At 50.5% G+C, this 19,297-nt stretch overlaps 6 non-coding genes across 6 annotated transcripts; all 6 read right to left on the reverse strand.

Annotated features, from left to right (window-relative positions):
* Nucleotides 1–910: 910 nt before the first annotated feature.
* Nucleotides 911–1,050, reverse strand: LOC138496795 (U4 spliceosomal RNA). Its single transcript, XR_011278274.1, has one exon. It is a non-coding gene; the product is annotated as a U4 spliceosomal RNA (small nuclear RNA).
* A 3,508-nt stretch (nt 1,051–4,558) lies between these two features.
* LOC138496451 (U4 spliceosomal RNA) lies at nt 4,559–4,699 on the reverse strand. Its single transcript, XR_011277961.1, has one exon. It is a non-coding gene; the product is annotated as a U4 spliceosomal RNA (small nuclear RNA).
* Nucleotides 4,700–8,207: 3,508 nt separating this feature from the next.
* LOC138496452 (U4 spliceosomal RNA) lies at nt 8,208–8,348 on the reverse strand. Its single transcript, XR_011277962.1, has one exon. It is a non-coding gene; the product is annotated as a U4 spliceosomal RNA (small nuclear RNA).
* A 3,510-nt stretch (nt 8,349–11,858) lies between these two features.
* Nucleotides 11,859–11,999, reverse strand: LOC138496453 (U4 spliceosomal RNA). Its single transcript, XR_011277963.1, has one exon. It is a non-coding gene; the product is annotated as a U4 spliceosomal RNA (small nuclear RNA).
* Nucleotides 12,000–15,507: 3,508 nt separating this feature from the next.
* LOC138496454 (U4 spliceosomal RNA) lies at nt 15,508–15,648 on the reverse strand. The gene has a single exon (XR_011277964.1). It is a non-coding gene; the product is annotated as a U4 spliceosomal RNA (small nuclear RNA).
* A 3,508-nt stretch (nt 15,649–19,156) lies between these two features.
* LOC138496694 (U4 spliceosomal RNA) lies at nt 19,157–19,297 on the reverse strand. The gene has a single exon (XR_011278182.1). It is a non-coding gene; the product is annotated as a U4 spliceosomal RNA (small nuclear RNA).

The following is a 19,297-nucleotide window of genomic DNA, read 5'->3' on the forward strand; positions in this document are numbered from 1 at the left end:
GCTGCTGCAACCAAATAACCTTGAATAGTTCAGACTGATTGCTTTACCGACTGCACTCCTGTCAGTATCCAGAGTGCATCCCTCTCCTTTGTGAAACTGTCTGTCCCCTGTTTTCCTTTACAGGGTGGGTTGTATTTTGTAGTGTGTTAGAACTGTCTGTTGTATTAATACTAAAGTAGATATTTGTATACAACCTTGACTGGACAGTCCCTTTTATCAGTGGGTCACAATTGTTTTTTCGCTCTGTTGCAACTAACCAGCCTGACGTTCCGTCCACTGTTCGGACCCCTTCCGGTGTACTAGAGGTGTGGGACTGATTGATGGTCTAGAAAGCGATATTCCTCCCTGGACCACTAGTGCCCCGGAAGTTGATTCGTCACACCAAGAGAGGTCGGGTTGTTGACTCCACGTGAATATGTGTCTATAGAATGCATGGGGACAGAAATGCCCTTTTGCCTCTCTTGGGAAGACTGAGATGGTGAGCGAAGGCCAAAGGTAAAGCGACCCCTCTGCTGCGGTTGGCTTCAGTGGCAGCCAGACCTCCCTGAGTAACCATCCAACAATCTGATGACTTTCGCAAGAGCAGATGTGGCAAAGAGGATCGAAGGCAGGCAGGTCACTGTCTGCTAGGTTCTGAAAGCTCATGGTTTTCATGTCGTGAGATCAGGAAGGCAGCGAGACAACTGAGGCGCTTAATGCACCTGCTGCATGGTCACGGTTCCATAGACTTCGCTGCGCCGCTTGGAGTTTACGAATGCGCTAGCTTCTGGAAGTAAACCCCTTTGTTGAGGGTAGGCCACGAGAGAACAAAGAATAGAAGGGATGGGTTCCGAAAAACACACCCCTCTTGCTAGGTCTTCTCCAGTGGAGTAAAAGCGTCATTGTCTCCTTTTCAAACAAATCGGTTCAGCCTCCGTAGAGACTGTCAAAAATTACCAATTCCAGCTATATTTCAAGCTGTCATGGCGGGGTATTGGGTAAAGTTTTCAATAAGCAATAATCGCGCCTGGTTAAACCTCATGAGCTACGATACTGCCACTGCGCAAAGCTAAAGCACCTGACCCAGAGGCCCGTGCGCCCCGGGAATGGATTCCCATTTAACTTGCACTGATCCCAGCAAGCTCCATCCTGAGCATCCTTTGTCAAACTCATAAAACCGCCTGGATTCCAGTGCCGAGATTTGTTGAGGTAAACACCTGTATCATCTTGCGCTCACCAAACTGACAGCAAATATAGTAGCAAGGTATGCATAGGATTCTGGGAGTAAACATGCAAATGAGCAGGCTGCTACCTGTGCGCTCTTTCCCTTAGCATGATCGGTGGCCTGTTGGCAAGTGACCCCGCCCTCCTGAGAGATTATTGGGCAGGCCGCTGCCAAGGCAACATGGGAGAGGCTTGAGAATGCAAAGAGCCATTGGAGGATTGCACAGGAGCGAGGACAGCATCGAGAAATGGGCTCCTTTGGGGACAGGTGAAGTGATGCTCCACCAGGACGACCAGCTGTTTCTGCAGTGCAGCCAGGACATTGACAAGAAGTGAATCAATTTGTCTCTGAGCGTTCCAACTGTTGACCAAACCATTACAATTTCGATACATTTCCATGCCATCACATACCTACCTGTTTGTGATAATTGCACTTGTCCTTGAAAATAGACCCGATTTTGCAGGGGACTCTGGGAAAAGTGAAAAGGTCCTATGTAATTCACGTCTTGTACCCTGTCTCATAGGGCGGACCCTGCAATTCTACTTCCACTCCACTGCCAAAAATGAAGCGGCCTTGCCCTGTTCAGGCTTTTTGCTGTAGCCCCTGGGCCTTTGCAGAGCCATCTGCTTAGTGTGGCTCTGCCACTGAGGTCAGAAGAGAACATTTAGCCTGAGAAACGGCTGTCTGTGTGTGCAGCTTGGAGAAGACACTGTTGCCATGGGAAAGACATGCCTGTTTGCTGTGCAAATGAAGTGCAGACACAGACAGAAGAGACCACTTGACTGGTAGGAATTGAAGAACCTGACCAAGAGTGAGGAATTAGACCATCCGCACGGGGAGTGTGCGCTCCGCCTGGGCTGGTTTGATACTTTTAAAAAAGAAATGGAATGTTGGTAGGTAAACCTCCTGGAAATGTGTGGGGCTATCCCGCACACATTTCCCAATGGACACTGCACAACAAACACATAGTCAAGTGCACTCTGGGGGACACAGTCTACCGGTGCGGTCCTCCTGTCACATTTAGCTGCAATGTGACAGCCATGGGTACATCAAAGCATCTCTGAAGGGGGAAGGCAACGCCTTCCTCCGGCCCTGGTCAGCCTACTTAAAATAGCAAAGGCTCCATCGATATGCCCTGCCTATTGTTAGGTTCTCTCTGATGGCAGCGCATACTGATGAGAGTTAAGTGAAGCAGGCCTGCCAAGAGGCCTGTTCACAGAACTAACACAGGGCAGGAAACCCCAACACCTTTTTCATATGCAATGTGTCAGCTTGAAGCTAGCTCCCACCCCTCTGTATGAAGGCCATTGAATGTCATGTGTGGAACAACTGTTTACAGTAGGCAACCGCTGCAGGGCCACCCCCTTTCAGAGGGAAGATATATGTGATTTGATGCAGACAGTCTGTTCTCGAGCTCAATTAACCAGAGAGCCACTTTGATCCACAGGAGACAGGAAGATGGGTGCGGCTTAGTAGTACATGTTGTCACCCCTTACCTTTCCTGTTGCAAAGCACTCTGGTCATGACCTTACGCATGACAGAAGATTGGTGGTGGGGACCCAGGATTGGGTCTTTAAGGTAGGCTTAGCATGCTCCAATCACTGGGGCCCATTTGGCTTTAAAAGAGGGCTGAGCCCCTCACTGAGCAGATCATCCGACGACTTCAAAAGGAGTACGAAGAAGGACTCATTCGGACCCTCGGTGATGGTACAGTCTGCCTCACGGCTTCCGCCAGTGAAGGAAGTCCAGGATTTCCAAGAGGGAAGCAAAATACCTCCCAAAACATCTCCCAGGGAACAGAGGGAGATACCCGACTCAGAGGATCCATCAAGCAGCACCAGAACCGGTACCCAGCCAGCACACAGCGTGCCCTGCTAGGTTAAGCCAGCAAGCTTCCTAGGTGGGAAGTGCCAGAGAGTCTCTGAACAAAGGACAAGGCCGTTGCCGGCAAACACTCTTCTCAGCTTTGGGTCGGCCGCCTTAAACGTCGACCCAAGCATTGAGAAGAAGCTCGGAGGAGTGCCACAACAAGCATCAACCAGCGTCCATCTTTTAAGGACTTTTTCGAAGCAGTCGAGCTCTCAAACTGCGACCGGCTGCACCACTGTGGCTGTTCTCACGCTGCAGTCACTAAAGCCGTCTGAGAACCCTCGACCAGCGTTCCAGATCCACCAACCAGCACACAGACAACGATTCTTCACCCCGAGCCGCCGGGTAGGGCAGCCTGCAGCCGTCCGCCCAGCCTCGCTTACCAAACTGCCTGCCAACTGATATCCGCATCTGTCGTCCCTCTTGAACTCTGTCGCCGGAGCTACAAAGCATGCTGGAAGCCACTCGATGCTGTCGAGTACCAAGATCATCTCAAACACCAGTTACATTGTGGTTCTGTCCCCCTGGTCCTTCTCCGAAGGCCCTTAGTGACATTTACGACCTCTTGCTCCCTTGCTGCTGCAACCAAATAACCTTGAACAGTTCAGACTGATTGCTTTACCGACTGCACTCCTGTCAGTATCCAGAGTGCATCCCTCTCCTTTGTGAAACTGTCTGTCCCCTGTTTTCCTTTATAGGGTGGGTTGTATTTTGTAGTGTGTTAGAACTGTCTGTTGTATTAATACTAAAGTAGATATTTGTATACAACCTTGACTGGACAGTCCCTTTTATCAGTGGGTCACAATTGTTTTTTCGCTCTGTTGCAACTAACCAGCCTGACGTTCCGTCCACTGTTCGGACCCCTTCCGGTGTACTAGAGGTGTGGGACTGATTGATGGTCTAGAAAGCGATATTCCTCCCTGGACCACTAGTGCCCCGGAAGTTGATTCGTCACACCAAGAGAGGTCGGGTTGTTGACTCCACGTGAATATGTGTCTATAGAATGCATGGGGACAGAAATGCCCTTTTGCCTCTCTTGGGAAGACTGAGATGGTGAGCGAAGGCCAAAGGTAAAGCGACCCCTCTGCTGCGGTTGGCTTCAGTGGCAGCCAGACCTCCCTGAGTAACCATCCAACAATCTGATGACTTTCGCAAGAGCAGATGTGGCAAAGAGGATCGAAGGCAGACAGGTCACTGTCTGCTAGGTTCTGAAAGCTCATGGTTTTCATGTCGTGAGATCAGGAAGGCAGCGAGACAACTGAGGCGCTTAATGCACCTGCTGCATGGTCACGGTTCCATAGACTTCGCTGCGCCGCTTGGAGTTTACGAATGCGCTAGCTTCTGGAAGTAAACCCCTTTGTTGAGGGTAGGCCACGAGAGAACAAAGAATAGAAGGGATGGGTTCCGAAAAACACACCCCTCTTGCTAGGTCTTCTCCAGTGGAGTAAAAGCGTCATTGTCTCCTTTTCAAACAAATCGGTTCAGCCTCCGTAGAGACTGTCAAAAATTACCAATTCCAGCTATATTTCAAGCTGTCATGGCGGGGTATTGGGTAAAGTTTTCAATAAGCAATAATCGCGCCTCGGTTAAACCTCATGAGCTACGATACTGCCACTGCGCAAAGCTAAAGCACCTGACCCAGAGGCCCGTGCGCCCCGGGAATGGATTCCCATTTAACTTGCACTGATCCCAGCAAGCTCCATCCTGAGCATCCTTTGTCAAACTCATAAAACCGCCTGGATTCCAGTGCCGAGATTTGTTGAGGTGAACACCGGTATCATCTTGCGCTCACCAAACTGACAGCAAATATAGTAGCAAGGTATGCATAGGATTCTGGGAGTAAACATGCAAATGAGCAGGCTGCTACCTGTGCGCTCTTTCCCTTAGCATGATCGGTGGCCTGTTGGCAAGTGACCCCGCCCTCCTGAGAGATTATTGGGCAGGCCGCTGCCAAGGCAACATGGGAGAGGCTTGAGAATGCAAAGAGCCATTGGAGGATTGCACAGGAGCGAGGACAGCATCGAGAAATGGGCTCCTTTGGGGACAGGTGAAGTGATGCTCCACCAGGACGACCAGCTGTTTCTGCAGTGCAGCCAGGACATTGACAAGAAGTGAATCAATTTGTCTCTGAGCGTTCCAACTGTTGACCAAACCATTACAATTTCGATACATTTCCATGCCATCACATACCTACCTGTTTGTGATAATTGCACTTGTCCTTGAAAATAGACCCGATTTTGCAGGGGACTCTGGGAAAAGTGAAAAGGTCCTATGTAATTCACGTCTTGTACCCTGTCTCATAGGGCGGACCCTGCAATTCTACTTCCACTCCACTGCCAAAAATGAAGCGGCCTTGCCCTGTTCAGGCTTTTTGCTGTAGCCCCTGGGCCTTTGCAGAGCCATCTGCTTAGTGTGGCTCTGCCACTGAGGTCAGAAGAGAACATTTAGCCTGAGAAACGGCTGTCTGTGTGTGCAGCTTGGAGAAGACACTGTTGCCATGGGAAAGACCTGCCTGTTTGCTGTGCAAATGAAGTGCAGACACAGACAGAAGAGACCACTTGACTGGTAGGAATTGAAGAACCTGACCAAGAGTGAGGAATTAGACCATCCGCACGGGGAGTGTGCGCTCCGCCTGGGCTGGTTTGATACTTTTAAAAAAGAAATGGAATGTTGGTAGGTAAACCTCCTGGAAATGTGTGGGGCTATCCCGCACACATTTCCCAATGGACACTGCACAACAAACACATAGTCAAGTGCACTCTGGGGGACACAGTCTACCGGTGCGGTCCTCCTGTCACATTTAGCTGCAATGTGACAGCCATGGGTACATCAAAGCATCTCTGAAGGGGGAAGGCAACGCCTTCCTCCGGCCCTGGTCAGCCTACTTAAAATAGCAAAGGCTCCATCGATATGCCCTGCCTATTGTTAGGTTCTCTCTGATCGCAGCGCATACTGATGAGAGTTAAGTGAAGCAGGCCTGCCAAGAGGCCTGTTCACAGAACTAACACAGGGCAGGAAACCCCAACACCTTTTTCATATGCAATGTGTCAGCTTGAAGCTAGCTCCCACCCCTCTGTATGAAGGCCATTGAATGTCATGTGTGGAACAACTGTTTACCGTAGGCAACCGCTGCAGGGCCACCCCCTTTCAGAGGGAAGATATATGTGATTTGATGCAGACAGTCTGTTCTCGAGCTCAATTAACCAGAGAGCCACTTTGATCCACAGGAGACAGGAAGATGGGTGCGGCTTAGTAGTACATGTTGTCACCCCTTACCTTTCCTGTTGCAAAGCACTCTGGTCATGACCTTACGCATGACAGAAGATTGGTGGTGGGGACCCAGGATTGGGTCTTTAAGGTAGGCTTAGCATGCTCCAATCACTGGGGCCCATTTGGCTTTAAAAGAGGGCTGAGCCCCTCACTGAGCAGATCATCCGACGACTTCAAAAGGAGTACGAAGAAGGACTCATTCGGACCCTCGGTGATGGTACAGTCTGCCTCACGGCTTCCGCCAGTGAAGGAAGTCCAGGATTTCCAAGAGGGAAGCAAAATACCTCCCAAAACATCTCCCAGGGAACAGAGGGAGATACCCGACTCAGAGGATCCATCAAGCAGCACCAGAACCGGTACCCAGCCAGCACACAGCGTGCCCTGCTAGGTTAAGCCAGCAAGCTTCCTAGGTGGGAAGTGCCAGAGAGTCTCTGAACAAAGGACAAGGCCGTTGCCGGCAAACACTCTTCTCAGCTTTGGGTCGGCCGCCTTAAACGTCGACCCAAGCATTGAGAAGAAGCTTGGAGGAGTGCCACAACAAGCATCAACCAGCGTCCATCTTTTAAGGACTTTTTCGAAGCAGTCGAGCTCTCAAACTGCGACCGGCTGCACCACTGTGGCTGTTCTCACGCTGCAGTCACTAAAGCCGTCTGAGAACCCTCGACCAGCGTTCCAGATCCACCAACCAGCACACAGACAACGATTCTTCACCCCGAGCCGCCGGGTAGGGCAGCCTGCAGCCGTCCGCCCAGCCTCGCTTACCAAACTGCCTGCCAACTGATATCCGCATCTGTCGTCCCTCTTGAACTCTGTCGCCGGAGCTACAAAACATGCTGGAAGCCACTCGATGCTGTCGAGTACCAAGATCATCTCAAACACCAGTTACATTGTGGTTCTGTCCCCCTGGTCCTTCTCCGAAGGCCCTTAGTGACATTTACGACCTCTTGCTCCCTTGCTGCTGCAACCAAATAACCTTGAACAGTTCAGACTGATTGCTTTACCGACTGCACTCCTATCAGTATCCAGAGTGCATCCCTCTCCTTTGTGAAACTGTCTGTCCCCTGTTTTCCTTTATAGGGTGGGTTGTATTTTGTAGTGTGTTAGAACTGTCTGTTGTATTAATACTAAAGTAGATATTTGTATACAACCTTGACTGGACAGTCCCTTTTATCAGTGGGTCACAATTGTTTTTTCGCTCTGTTGCAACTAACCAGCCTGACGTTCCGTCCACTGTTCGGACCCCTTCCGGTGTACTAGAGGTGTGGGACTGATTGATGGTCTAGAAAGCGATATTCCTCCCTGGACCACTAGTGCCCCGGAAGTTGATTCGTCACACCAAGAGAGGTCGGGTTGTTGACTCCACGTGAATATGTGTCTATAGAATGCATGGGGACAGAAATGCCCTTTTGCCTCTCTTGGGAAGACTGAGATGGTGAGCGAAGGCCAAAGGTAAAGCGACCCCTCTGCTGCGGTTGGCTTCAGTGGCAGCCAGACCTCCCTGAGTAACCATCCAACAATCTGATGACTTTCGCAAGAGCAGATGTGGCAAAGAGGATCGAAGGCAGGCAGGTCACTGTCTGCTAGGTTCTGAAAGCTCATGGTTTTCATGTCGTGAGATCAGGAAGGCAGCGAGACAACTGAGGCCCTTAATACACCTGCTGCATGGTCACGGTTCCATAGACTTCGCTGCGCCGCTTGGAGTTTACGAATGCGCTAGCTTCTGGAAGTAAACCCCTTTGTTGAGGGTAGGCCACGAGAGAACAAAGAATAGAAGGGATGGGTTCCGAAAAACACACCCCTCTTGCTAGGTCTTCTCCAGTGGAGTAAAAGCGTCATTGTCTCCTTTTCAAACAAATCGGTTCAGCCTCCGTAGAGACTGTCAAAAATTACCAATTCCAGCTATATTTCAAGCTGTCATGGCGGGGTATTGGGTAAAGTTTTCAATAAGCAATAATCGCGCCTCGGTTAAACCTCATGAGCTACGATACTGCCACTGCGCAAAGCTAAAGCACCTGACCCAGAGGCCCGTGCGCCCCGGGAATGGATTCCCATTTAACTTGCACTGATCCCAGCAAGCTCCATCCTGAGCATCCTTTGTCAAACTCATAAAACCGCCTGGATTCCAGTGCCGAGATTTGTTGAGGTGAACACCTGTATCATCTTGCGCTCACCAAACTGACAGCAAATATAGTAGCAAGGTATGCATAGGATTCTGGGAGTAAACATGCAAATGAGCAGGCTGCTACCTGTGCGCTCTTTCCCTTAGCATGATCGGTGGCCTGTTGGCAAGTGACCCCGCCCTCCTGAGAGATTATTGGGCAGGCCGCTGCCAAGGCAACATGGGAGAGGCTTGAGAATGCAAAGAGCCATTGGAGGATTGCACAGGAGCGAGGACAGCATCGAGAAATGGGCTCCTTTGGGGACAGGTGAAGTGATGCTCCACCAGGACGACCAGCTGTTTCTGCAGTGCAGCCAGGACATTGACAAGAAGTGAATCAATTTGTCTCTGAGCGTTCCAACTGTTGACCAAACCATTACAATTTCGATACATTTCCATGCCATCACATACCTACCTGTTTGTGATAATTGCACTTGTCCTTGAAAATAGACCCGATTTTGCAGGGGACTCTGGGAAAAGTGAAAAGGTCCTATGTAATTCACGTCTTGTACCCTGTCTCATAGGGCGGACCCTGCAATTCTACTTCCACTCCACTGCCAAAAATGAAGCGGCCTTGCCCTGTTCAGGCTTTTTGCTGTAGCCCCTGGGCCTTTGCAGAGCCATCTGCTTAGTGTGGCTCTGCCACTGAGGTCAGAAGAGAACATTTAGCCTGAGAAACGGCTGTCTGTGTGTGCAGCTTGGAGAAGACACTGTTGCCATGGGAAAGACATGCCTGTTTGCTGTGCAAATGAAGTGCAGACACAGACAGAAGAGACCACTTGACTGGTAGGAATTGAAGAACCTGACCAAGAGTGAGGAATTAGACCATCCGCACGGGGAGTGTGCGCTCCGCCTGGGCTGGTTTGATACTTTTAAAAAAGAAATGGAATGTTGGTAGGTAAACCTCCTGGAAATGTGTGGGGCTATCCCGCACACATTTCCCAATGGACACTGCACAACAAACACATAGTCAAGTGCACTCTGGGGGACACAGTCTACCGGTGCGGTCCTCCTGTCACATTTAGCTGCAATGTGACAGCCATGGGTACATCAAAGCATCTCTGAAGGGGGAAGGCAACGCCTTCCTCCGGCCCTGGTCAGCCTACTTAAAATAGCAAAGGCTCCATCGATATGCCCTGCCTATTGTTAGGTTCTCTCTGATCGCAGCGCATACTGATGAGAGTTAAGTGAAGCAGGCCTGCCAAGAGGCCTGTTCACAGAACTAACACAGGGCAGGAAACCCCAACACCTTTTTCATATGCAATGTGTCAGCTTGAAGCTAGCTCCCACCCCTCTGTATGAAGGCCATTGAATGTCATGTGTGGAACAACTGTTTACAGTAGGCAACCGCTGCAGGGCCACCCCCTTTCAGAGGGAAGATATATGTGATTTGATGCAGACAGTCTGTTCTCAAGCTCAATTAACCAGAGAGCCACTTTGATCCACAGGAGACAGGAAGATGGGTGCGGCTTAGTAGTACATGTTGTCACCCCTTACCTTTCCTGTTGCAAAGCACTCTGGTCATGACCTTACGCATGACAGAAGATTGGTGGTGGGGACCCAGGATTGGGTCTTTAAGGTAGGCTTAGCATGCTCCAATCACTGGGGCCCATTTGGCTTTAAAAGAGGGCTGAGCCCCTCACTGAGCAGATCATCCGACGACTTCAAAAGGAGTACGAAGAAGGACTCATTCGGACCCTCGGTGATGGTACAGTCTGCCTCACGGCTTCCGCCAGTGAAGGAAGTCCAGGATTTCCAAGAGGGAAGCAAAATACCTCCCAAAACATCTCCCAGGGAACAGAGGGAGATACCCGACTCAGAGGATCCATCAAGCAGCACCAGAACCGGTACCCAGCCAGCACACAGCGTGCCCTGCTAGGTTAAGCCAGCAAGCTTCCTAGGTGGGAAGTGCCAGAGAGTCTCTGAACAAAGGACAAGGCCGTTGCCGGCAAACACTTTTCTCAGCTTTGGGTCGGCCGCCTTAAACGTCGACCCAAGCATTGAGAAGAAGCTCGGAGGAGTGCCACAACAAGCATCAACCAGCGTCCATCTTTTAAGGACTTTTTCGAAGCAGTCGAGCTCTCAAACTGCGACCGGCTGCACCACTGTGGCTGTTATCACGCTGCAGTCACTAAAGCCGTCTGAGAACCCTCGACCAGCGTTCCAGATCCACCAACCAGCACACAGACAACGATTCTTCACCCCGAGCCGCCGGGTAGGGCAGCCTGCAGCCGTCCGCCCAGCCTCGCTTACCAAACTGCCTGCCAACTGATATCCGCATCTGTCGTCCCTCTTGAACTCTGTCGCTCGTGAGCTACAAAGCATGCTGGAAGCCACTCGATGCTGTCGAGTACCAAGATCATCTCAAACACCAGTTACATTGTGGTTCTGTCCCCCTGGTCCTTCTCCGAAGGCCCTTAGTGACATTTACGACCTCTTGCTCCCTTGCTGCTGCAACCAAATAACCTTGAACAGTTCAGACTGATTGCTTTACCGACTGCACTCCTGTCAGTATCCAGAGTGCATCCCTCTCCTTTGTGAAACTGTCTGTCCCCTGTTTTCCTTTATAGGGTGGGTTGTATTTTGTAGTGTGTTAGAACTGTCTGTTGTATTAATACTAAAGTAGATATTTGTATACAACCTTGACTGGACAGTCCCTTTTATCAGTGGGTCACAATTGTTTTTTCGCTCTGTTGCAACTAACCAGCCTGACGTTCCGTCCACTGTTCGGACCCCTTCCGGTGTACTAGAGGTGTGGGACTGATTGATGGTCTAGAAAGCGATATGCCCCGGAAGAAAGAGAGTGCCCCGGAAGTTGATTCGTCACACCAAGAGAGGTCGGGTTGTTGACTCCACGTGAATATGTGTCTATAGAATGCATGGGGACAGAAATGCCCTTTTGCCTCTCTTGGGAAGACTGAGATGGTGAGCGAAGGCCAAAGGTAAAGCGACCCCTCTGCTGCGGTTGGCTTCAGTGGCAGCCAGACCTCCCTGAGTAACCATCCAACAATCTGATGACTTTCGCAAGAGCAGATGTGGCAAAGAGGATCGAAGGCAGGCAGGTCACTGTCTGCTAGGTTCTGAAAGCTCATGGTTTTCATGTCGTGAGATCAGGAAGGCAGCGAGACAACTGAGGCGCTTAATACACCTGCTGCATGGTCACGGTTCCATAGACTTCGCTGCGCCGCTTGGAGTTTACGAATGCGCTAGCTTCTGGAAGTAAACCCCTTTGTTGAGGGTAGGCCACGAGAGAACAAAGAATAGAAGGGATGGGTTCCGAAAAACACACCCCTCTTGCTAGGTCTTCTCCAGTGGAGTAAAAGCGTCATTGTCTCCTTTTCAAACAAATCGGTTCAGCCTCCGTAGAGACTGTCAAAAATTACCAATTCCAGCTATATTTCAAGCTGTCATGGCGGGGTATTGGGTAAAGTTTTCAATAAGCAATAATCGCGCCTCGGTTAAACCTCATGAGCTACGATACTGCCACTGCGCAAAGCTAAAGCACCTGACCCAGAGGCCCGTGCGCCCCGGGAATGGATTCCCATTTAACTTGCACTGATCCCAGCAAGCTCCATCCTGAGCATCCTTTGTCAAACTCATAAAACCGCCTGGATTCCAGTGCCGAGATTTGTTGAGGTGAACACCTGTATCATCTTGCGCTCACCAAACTGACAGCAAATATAGTAGCAAGGTATGCATAGGATTCTGGGAGTAAACATGCAAATGAGCAGGCTGCTACCTGTGCGCTCTTTCCCTTAGCATGATCGGTGGCCTGTTGGCAAGTGACCCCGCCCTCCTGAGAGATTATTGGGCAGGCCGCTGCCAAGGCAACATGGGAGAGGCTTGAGAATGCAAAGAGCCATTGGAGGATTGCACAGGAGCGAGGACAGCATCGAGAAATGGGCTCCTTTGGGGACAGGTGAAGTGATGCTCCACCAGGACGACCAGCTGTTTCTGCAGTGCAGCCAGGACATTGACAAGAAGTGAATCAATTTGTCTCTGAGCGTTCCAACTGTTGACCAAACCATTACAATTTCGATACATTTCCATGCCATCACATACCTACCTGTTTGTGATAATTGCACTTGTCCTTGAAAATAGACCCGATTTTGCAGGGGACTCTGGGAAAAGTGAAAAGGTCCTATGTAATTCACGTCTTGTACCCTGTCTCATAGGGCGGACCCTGCAATTCTACTTCCACTCCACTGCCAAAAATGAAGCGGCCTTGCCCTGTTCAGGCTTTTTGCTGTAGCCCCTGGGCCTTTGCAGAGCCATCTGCTTAGTGTGGCTCTGCCACTGAGGTCAGAAGAGAACATTTAGCCTGAGAAACGGCTGTCTGTGTGTGCAGCTTGGAGAAGACACTGTTGCCATGGGAAAGACATGCCTGTTTGCTGTGCAAATGAAGTGCAGACACAGACAGAAGAGACCACTTGACTGGTAGGAATTGAAGAACCTGACCAAGAGTGAGGAATTAGACCATCCGCACGGGGAGTGTGCGCTCCGCCTGGGCTGGTTTGATACTTTTAAAAAAGAAATGGAATGTTGGTAGGTAAACCTCCTGGAAATGTGTGGGGCTATCCCGCACACATTTCCCAATGGACACTGCACAACAAACACATAGTCAAGTGCACTCTGGGGGACACAGTCTACCGGTGCGGTCCTCCTGTCACATTTAGCTGCAATGTGACAGCCATGGGTACATCAAAGCATCTCTGAAGGGGGAAGGCAACGCCTTCCTCCGGCCCTGGTCAGCCTACTTAAAATAGCAAAGGCTCCATCGATATGCCCTGCCTATTGTTAGGTTCTCTCTGATGGCAGCGCATACTGATGAGAGTTAAGTGAAGCAGGCCTGCCAAGAGGCCTGTTCACAGAACTAACACAGGGCAGGAAACCCCAACACCTTTTTCATATGCAATGTGTCAGCTTGAAGCTAGCTCCCACCCCTCTGTATGAAGGCCATTGAATGTCATGTGTGGAACAACTGTTTACAGTAGGCAACCGCTGCAGGGCCACCCCCTTTCAGAGGGAAGATATATGTGATTTGATGCAGACAGTCTGTTCTCGAGCTCAATTAACCAGAGAGCCACTTTGATCCACAGGAGACAGGAAGATGGGTGCGGCTTAGTAGTACATGTTGTCACCCCTTACCTTTCCTGTTGCAAAGCACTCTGGTCATGACCTTACGCATGACAGAAGATTGGTGGTGGGGACCCAGGATTGGGTCTTTAAGGTAGGCTTAGCATGCTCCAATCACTGGGGCCCATTTGGCTTTAAAAGAGGGCTGAGCCCCTCACTGAGCAGATCATCCGACGACTTCAAAAGGAGTACGAAGAAGGACTCATTCGGACCCTCAGTGATGGTACAGTCTGCCTCACGGCTTCCGCCAGTGAAGGAAGTCCAGGATTTCCAAGAGGGAAGCAAAATACCTCCCAAAACATCTCCCAGGGAACAGAGGGAGATACCCGACTCAGAGGATCCATCAAGCAGCACCAGAACCGGTACCCAGCCAGCACACAGCGTGCCCTGCTAGGTTAAGCCAGCAAGCTTCCTAGGTGGGAAGTGCCAGAGAGTCTCTGAACAAAGGACAAGGCCGTTGCCGGCAAACACTTTTCTCAGCTTTGGGTCGGCCGCCTTAAACGTCGACCCAAGCATTGAGAAGAAGCTCGGAGGAGTGCCACAACAAGCATCAACCAGCGTCCATCTTTTAAGGACTTTTTCGAAGCAGTCGAGCTCTCAAACTGCGACCGGCTGCACCACTGTGGCTGTTCTCACGCTGCAGTCACTAAAGCCGTCTGAGAACCCTCGACCAGCGTTCCAGATCCACCAACCAGCACACAGACAACGATTCTTCACCCCGAGCCGCCGGGTAGGGCAGCCTGCAGCCGTCCGCCCAGCCTCGCTTACCAAACTGCCTGCCAACTGATACCCGCATCTGTCGTCCCTCTTGAACTCTGTCGCCGGAGCTACAAAGCATGCTGGAAGCCACTCGATGCTGTCGAGTACCAAGATCATCTCAAACACCAGTTACATTGTGGTTCTGTCCCCCTGGTCCTTCTCCGAAGGCCCTTAGTGACATTTACGACCTCTTGCTCCCTTGCTGCTGCAACCAAATAACCTTGAACAGTTCAGACTGATTGCTTTACCGACTGCACTCCTGTCAGTATCCAGAGTGCATCCCTCTCCTTTGTGAAACTGTCTGTCCCCTGTTTTCCTTTATAGGGTGGGTTGTATTTTGCAGTGTGTTAGAACTGTCTGTTGTATTAATACTAAAGTAGATATTTGTATACAACCTTGACTGGACAGTCCCTTTTATCAGTGGGTCACAATTGTTTTTTCGCTCTGTTGCAACTAACCAGCCTGACGTTCCGTCCACTGTTCGGACCCCTTCCGGTGTACTAGAGGTGTGGGACTGATTGATGGTCTAGAAAGCGATATTCCTCCCTGGACCACTAGTGCCCCGGAAGTTGATTCGTCACACCAAGAGAGGTCGGGTTGTTGACTCCACGTGAATATGTGTCTATAGAATGCATGGGGACAGAAATGCCCTTTTGCCTCTCTTGGGAAGACTGAGATGGTGAGCGAAGGCCAAAGGTAAAGCGACCCCTCTGCTGCGGTTGGCTTCAGTGGCAGCCAGACGTCCCTGAGTAACCATCCAACAATCTGATGACTTTCGCAAGAGCAGATGTGGCAAAGAGGATCGAAGGCAGGCAGGTCACTGTCTGCTAGGTTCTGAAAGCTCATCGTTTTCATGTCGTGAGATCAGGAAGGCAGCGAGACAACTGAGGCGCTTAATGCACCTGCTGCATGGTCACGGTTCCATAGACTTCGCTGCGCCGCTTGGAGTTTACGAATGCGCTAGCTTCTGGAAGTAAACCCCTTTGTTGAGGGTAGGCCACGAGAGAACAAAGAATAGAAGGGATGGGTTCCGAAAAACACACCCCTCTTGCTAGGTCTTCTCCAGTGGAGTAAAAGCGTCATTGTCTCCTTTTCAAACAAATCGGTTCAGCCTCCGTAGAGACTGTCAAAAATTACCAATTCCAGCTATATTTCAAGCTGTCATGGCGGGGTATTGGGTAAAGTTTTCAATAAGCAATAATCGCGCCTCGGTTAAACCTCATGAGCTACGATACTGCCACTGCGCAAAGCTAAAGCACCTGACCCAGAGGCCCGTGCGCCCCGGGAATGGATTCCCATTTAACTTGCACTGATCCCAGCAAGCTCCATCCTGAGCATCCTTTGTCAAACTCATAAAACCGCCTGGATTCCAGTGCCGAGATTTGTTGAGGTGAACACCTGTATCATCTTGCGCTCACCAAACTGACAGCAAATATAGTAGCAAGGTATGCATAGGATTCTGGGAGTAAACATGCAAATGAGCAGGCTGCTACCTGTGCGCTCTTTCCCTTAGCATGATCGGTGGCCTGTTGGCAAGTGACCCCGCCCTCCTGAGAGATTATTGGGCAGGCCGCTGCCAAGGCAACATGGGAGAGGCTTGAGAATGCAAAGAGCCATTGGAGGATTGCACAGGAGCGAGGACAGCATCGAGAAATGGGCTCCTTTGGGGACAGGTGAAGTGATGCTCCACCAGGACGACCAGCTGTTTCTGCAGTGCAGCCAGGACATTGACAAGAAGTGAATCAATTTGTCTCTGAGCGTTCCAACTGTTGACCAAACCATTACAATTTCGATACATTTCCATGCCATCACATACCTACCTGTTTGTGATAATTGCACTTGTCCTTGAAAATAGACCCGATTTTGCAGGGGACTCTGGGAAAAGTGAAAAGGTCCTATGTAATTCACGTCTTGTACCCTGTCTCATAGGGCGGACCCTGCAATTCTACTTCCACTCCACTGCCAAAAATGAAGCGGCCTTGCCCTGTTCAGGCTTTTTGCTGTAGCCCCTGGGCCTTTGCAGAGCCATCTGCTTAGTGTGGCTCTGCCACTGAGGTCAGAAGAGAACATTTAGCCTGAGAAACGGCTGTCTGTGTGTGCAGCTTGGAGAAGACACTGTTGCCATGGGAAAGACATGCCTGTTTGCTGTGCAAATGAAGTGCAGACACAGACAGAAGAGACCACTTGACTGGTAGGAATTGAAGAACCTGACCAAGAGTGAGGAATTAGACCATCCGCACGGGGAGTGTGCGCTCCGCCTGGGCTGGTTTGATACTTTTAAAAAAGAAATGGAATGTTGGTAGGTAAACCTCCTGGAAATGTGTGGGGCTATCCCGCACACATTTCCCAATGGACACTGCACAACAAACACATAGTCAAGTGCACTCTGGGGGACACAGTCTACCGGTGCGGTCCTCCTGTCACATTTAGCTGCAATGTGACAGCCATGGGTACATCAAAGCATCTCTGAAGGGGGAAGGCAACGCCTTCCTCCGGCCCTGGTCAGCCTACTTAAAATAGCAAAGGCTCCATCGATATGCCCTGCCTATTGTTAGGTTCTCTCTGATGGCAGCGCATACTGATGAGAGTTAAGTGAAGCAGGCCTGCCAAGAGGCCTGTTCACAGAACTAACACAGGGCAGGAAACCCCAACACCTTTTTCATATGCAATGTGTCAGCTTGAAGCTAGCTCCCACCCCTCTGTATGAAGGCCATTGAATGTCATGTGTGGAACAACTGTTTACAGTAGGCAACCGCTGCAGGGCCACCCCCTTTCAGACGGAAGATATATGTGATTTGATGCAGACAGTCTGTTCTCGAGCTCAATTAACCAGAGAGCCACTTTGATCCACAGGAGACAGGAAGATGGGTGCGGCTTAGTAGTACATGTTGTCACCCCTTACCTTTCCTGTTGCAAAGCACTCTGGTCATGACCTTACGCATGACAGAAGATTGGTGGTGGGGACCCAGGATTGGGTCTTTAAGGTAGGCTTAGCATGCTCCAATCACTGGGGCCCATTTGGCTTTAAAAGAGGGCTGAGCCCCTCACTGAGCAGATCATCCGACGACTTCAAAAGGAGTACGAAGAAGGACTCATTCGGACCCTCGGTGATGGTACAGTCTGCCTCATGGCTTCCGCCAGTGAAGGAAGTCCAGGATTTCCAAGAGGGAAGCAAAATACCTCCCAAAACATCTCCCAGGGAACAGAGGGAGATACCCGACTCAGAGGATCCATCAAGCAGCACCAGAACCGGTACCCAGCCAGCACACAGCGTGCCCTGCTAGGTTAAGCCAGCAAGCTTCCTAGGTGGGAAGTGCCAGAGAGTCTCTGAACAAAGGAGAAGGCCGTTGCCGGCAAACACTCTTCTCAGCTTTGGGTCGGCCGCCTTAAACGTCGACCCAAGCATTGAGAAGAAGCTCGGAGGAGTGCCACAACAAGCATCAACCAGCGTCCATCTTTTAAGGACTTTTTCGAAGCAGTCGAGCTCTCAAACTGCGACCGGCTGCACCACTGTGGCTGTTCTCACGCTGCAGTCACTAAAGCCGTCTGAGAACCCTCGACCAGCGTTCCAGATCCACCAACCAGCACACAGACAACGATTCTTCACCCCGAGCCGCCGGGTAGGGCAGCCTGCAGCCGTCCGCCCAGCCTCGCTTACCAAACTGCCTGCCAACTGATATCCGCATCTGTCGTCCCTCTTGAACTCTGTCGCCGGAGCTACAAAGCATGCTGGAAGCCACTCGATGCTGTCGAGTACCAAGATCATCTCAAACACCAGTTACATTGTGGTTCTGTCCCCCTGGTCCTTCTCCGAAGGCCCTTAGTGACATTTACGACCTCTTGCTCCCTTGCTGCTGCAACCAAATAACCTTGAACAGTTCAGACTGATTGCTTTACCGACTGCACTCCTGTCAGTATCCAGAGTGCATCCCTCTCCTTTGTGAAACTGTCTGTCCCCTGTTTTCCTTTATAGGGTGGGTTGTATTTTGTAGTGTGTTAGAACTGTCTGTTGTATTAATACTAAAGTAGATATTTGTATACAACCTTGACTGGACAGTCCCTTTTATCAGTGGGTCACAATTGTTTTTTCGCTCTGTTGCAACTAACCAGCCTGACGTTCCGTCCACTGTTCGGACCCCTTCCGGTGTACTAGAGGTGTGGGACTGATTGATGGTCTAGAAAGCGATATTCCTCCCTGGACCACTAGTGCCCCGGAAGTTGATTCGTCACACCAAGAGAGGTCGGGTTGTTGACTCCACGTGAATATGTGTCTATAGAATGCATGGGGACAGAAATGCCCTTTTGCCTCTCTTGGGAAGACTGAGATGGTGAGCGAAGGCCAAAGGTAAAGCGACCCCTCTGCTGCGGTTGGCTTCAGTGGCAGCCAGACCTCCCTGAGTAACCATCCAACAATCTGATGACTTTCGCAAGAGCAGATGTGGCAAAGAGGATCGAAGGCAGACAGGTCACTGTCTGCTAGGTTCTGAAAGCTCATGGTTTTCATGTCGTGAGATCAGGAAGGCAGCGAGACAACTGAGGCGCTTAATGCACCTGCTGCATGGTCACGGTTCCATAGACTTCGCTGCGCCGCTTGGAGTTTACGAATGCGCTAGCTTCTGGAAGTAAACCCCTTTGTTGAGGGTAGGCCACGAGAGAACAAAGAATAGAAGGGATGGGTTCCGAAAAACACACCCCTCTTGCTAGGTCTTCTCCAGTGGAGTAAAAGCGTCATTGTCTCCTTTTCAAACAAATCGGTTCAGCCTCCGTAGAGACTGTCAAAAATTACCAATTCCATCTATATTTCAAGCTGTCATGGCGGGGTATTGGGTAAAGTTTTCAATAAGCAATAATCGCGCCTCGGTTAAACCTCATGAGCTACGATACTGCCACTGCGCAAAGCT

This window comes from Ambystoma mexicanum, chromosome 10 (genome assembly GCF_040938575.1).
Source record: "Ambystoma mexicanum isolate Mex_15411 chromosome 10, UKY_AmexF1_1, whole genome shotgun sequence".
Lineage (NCBI taxonomy): Eukaryota > Metazoa > Chordata > Amphibia > Caudata > Ambystomatidae > Ambystoma > Ambystoma mexicanum.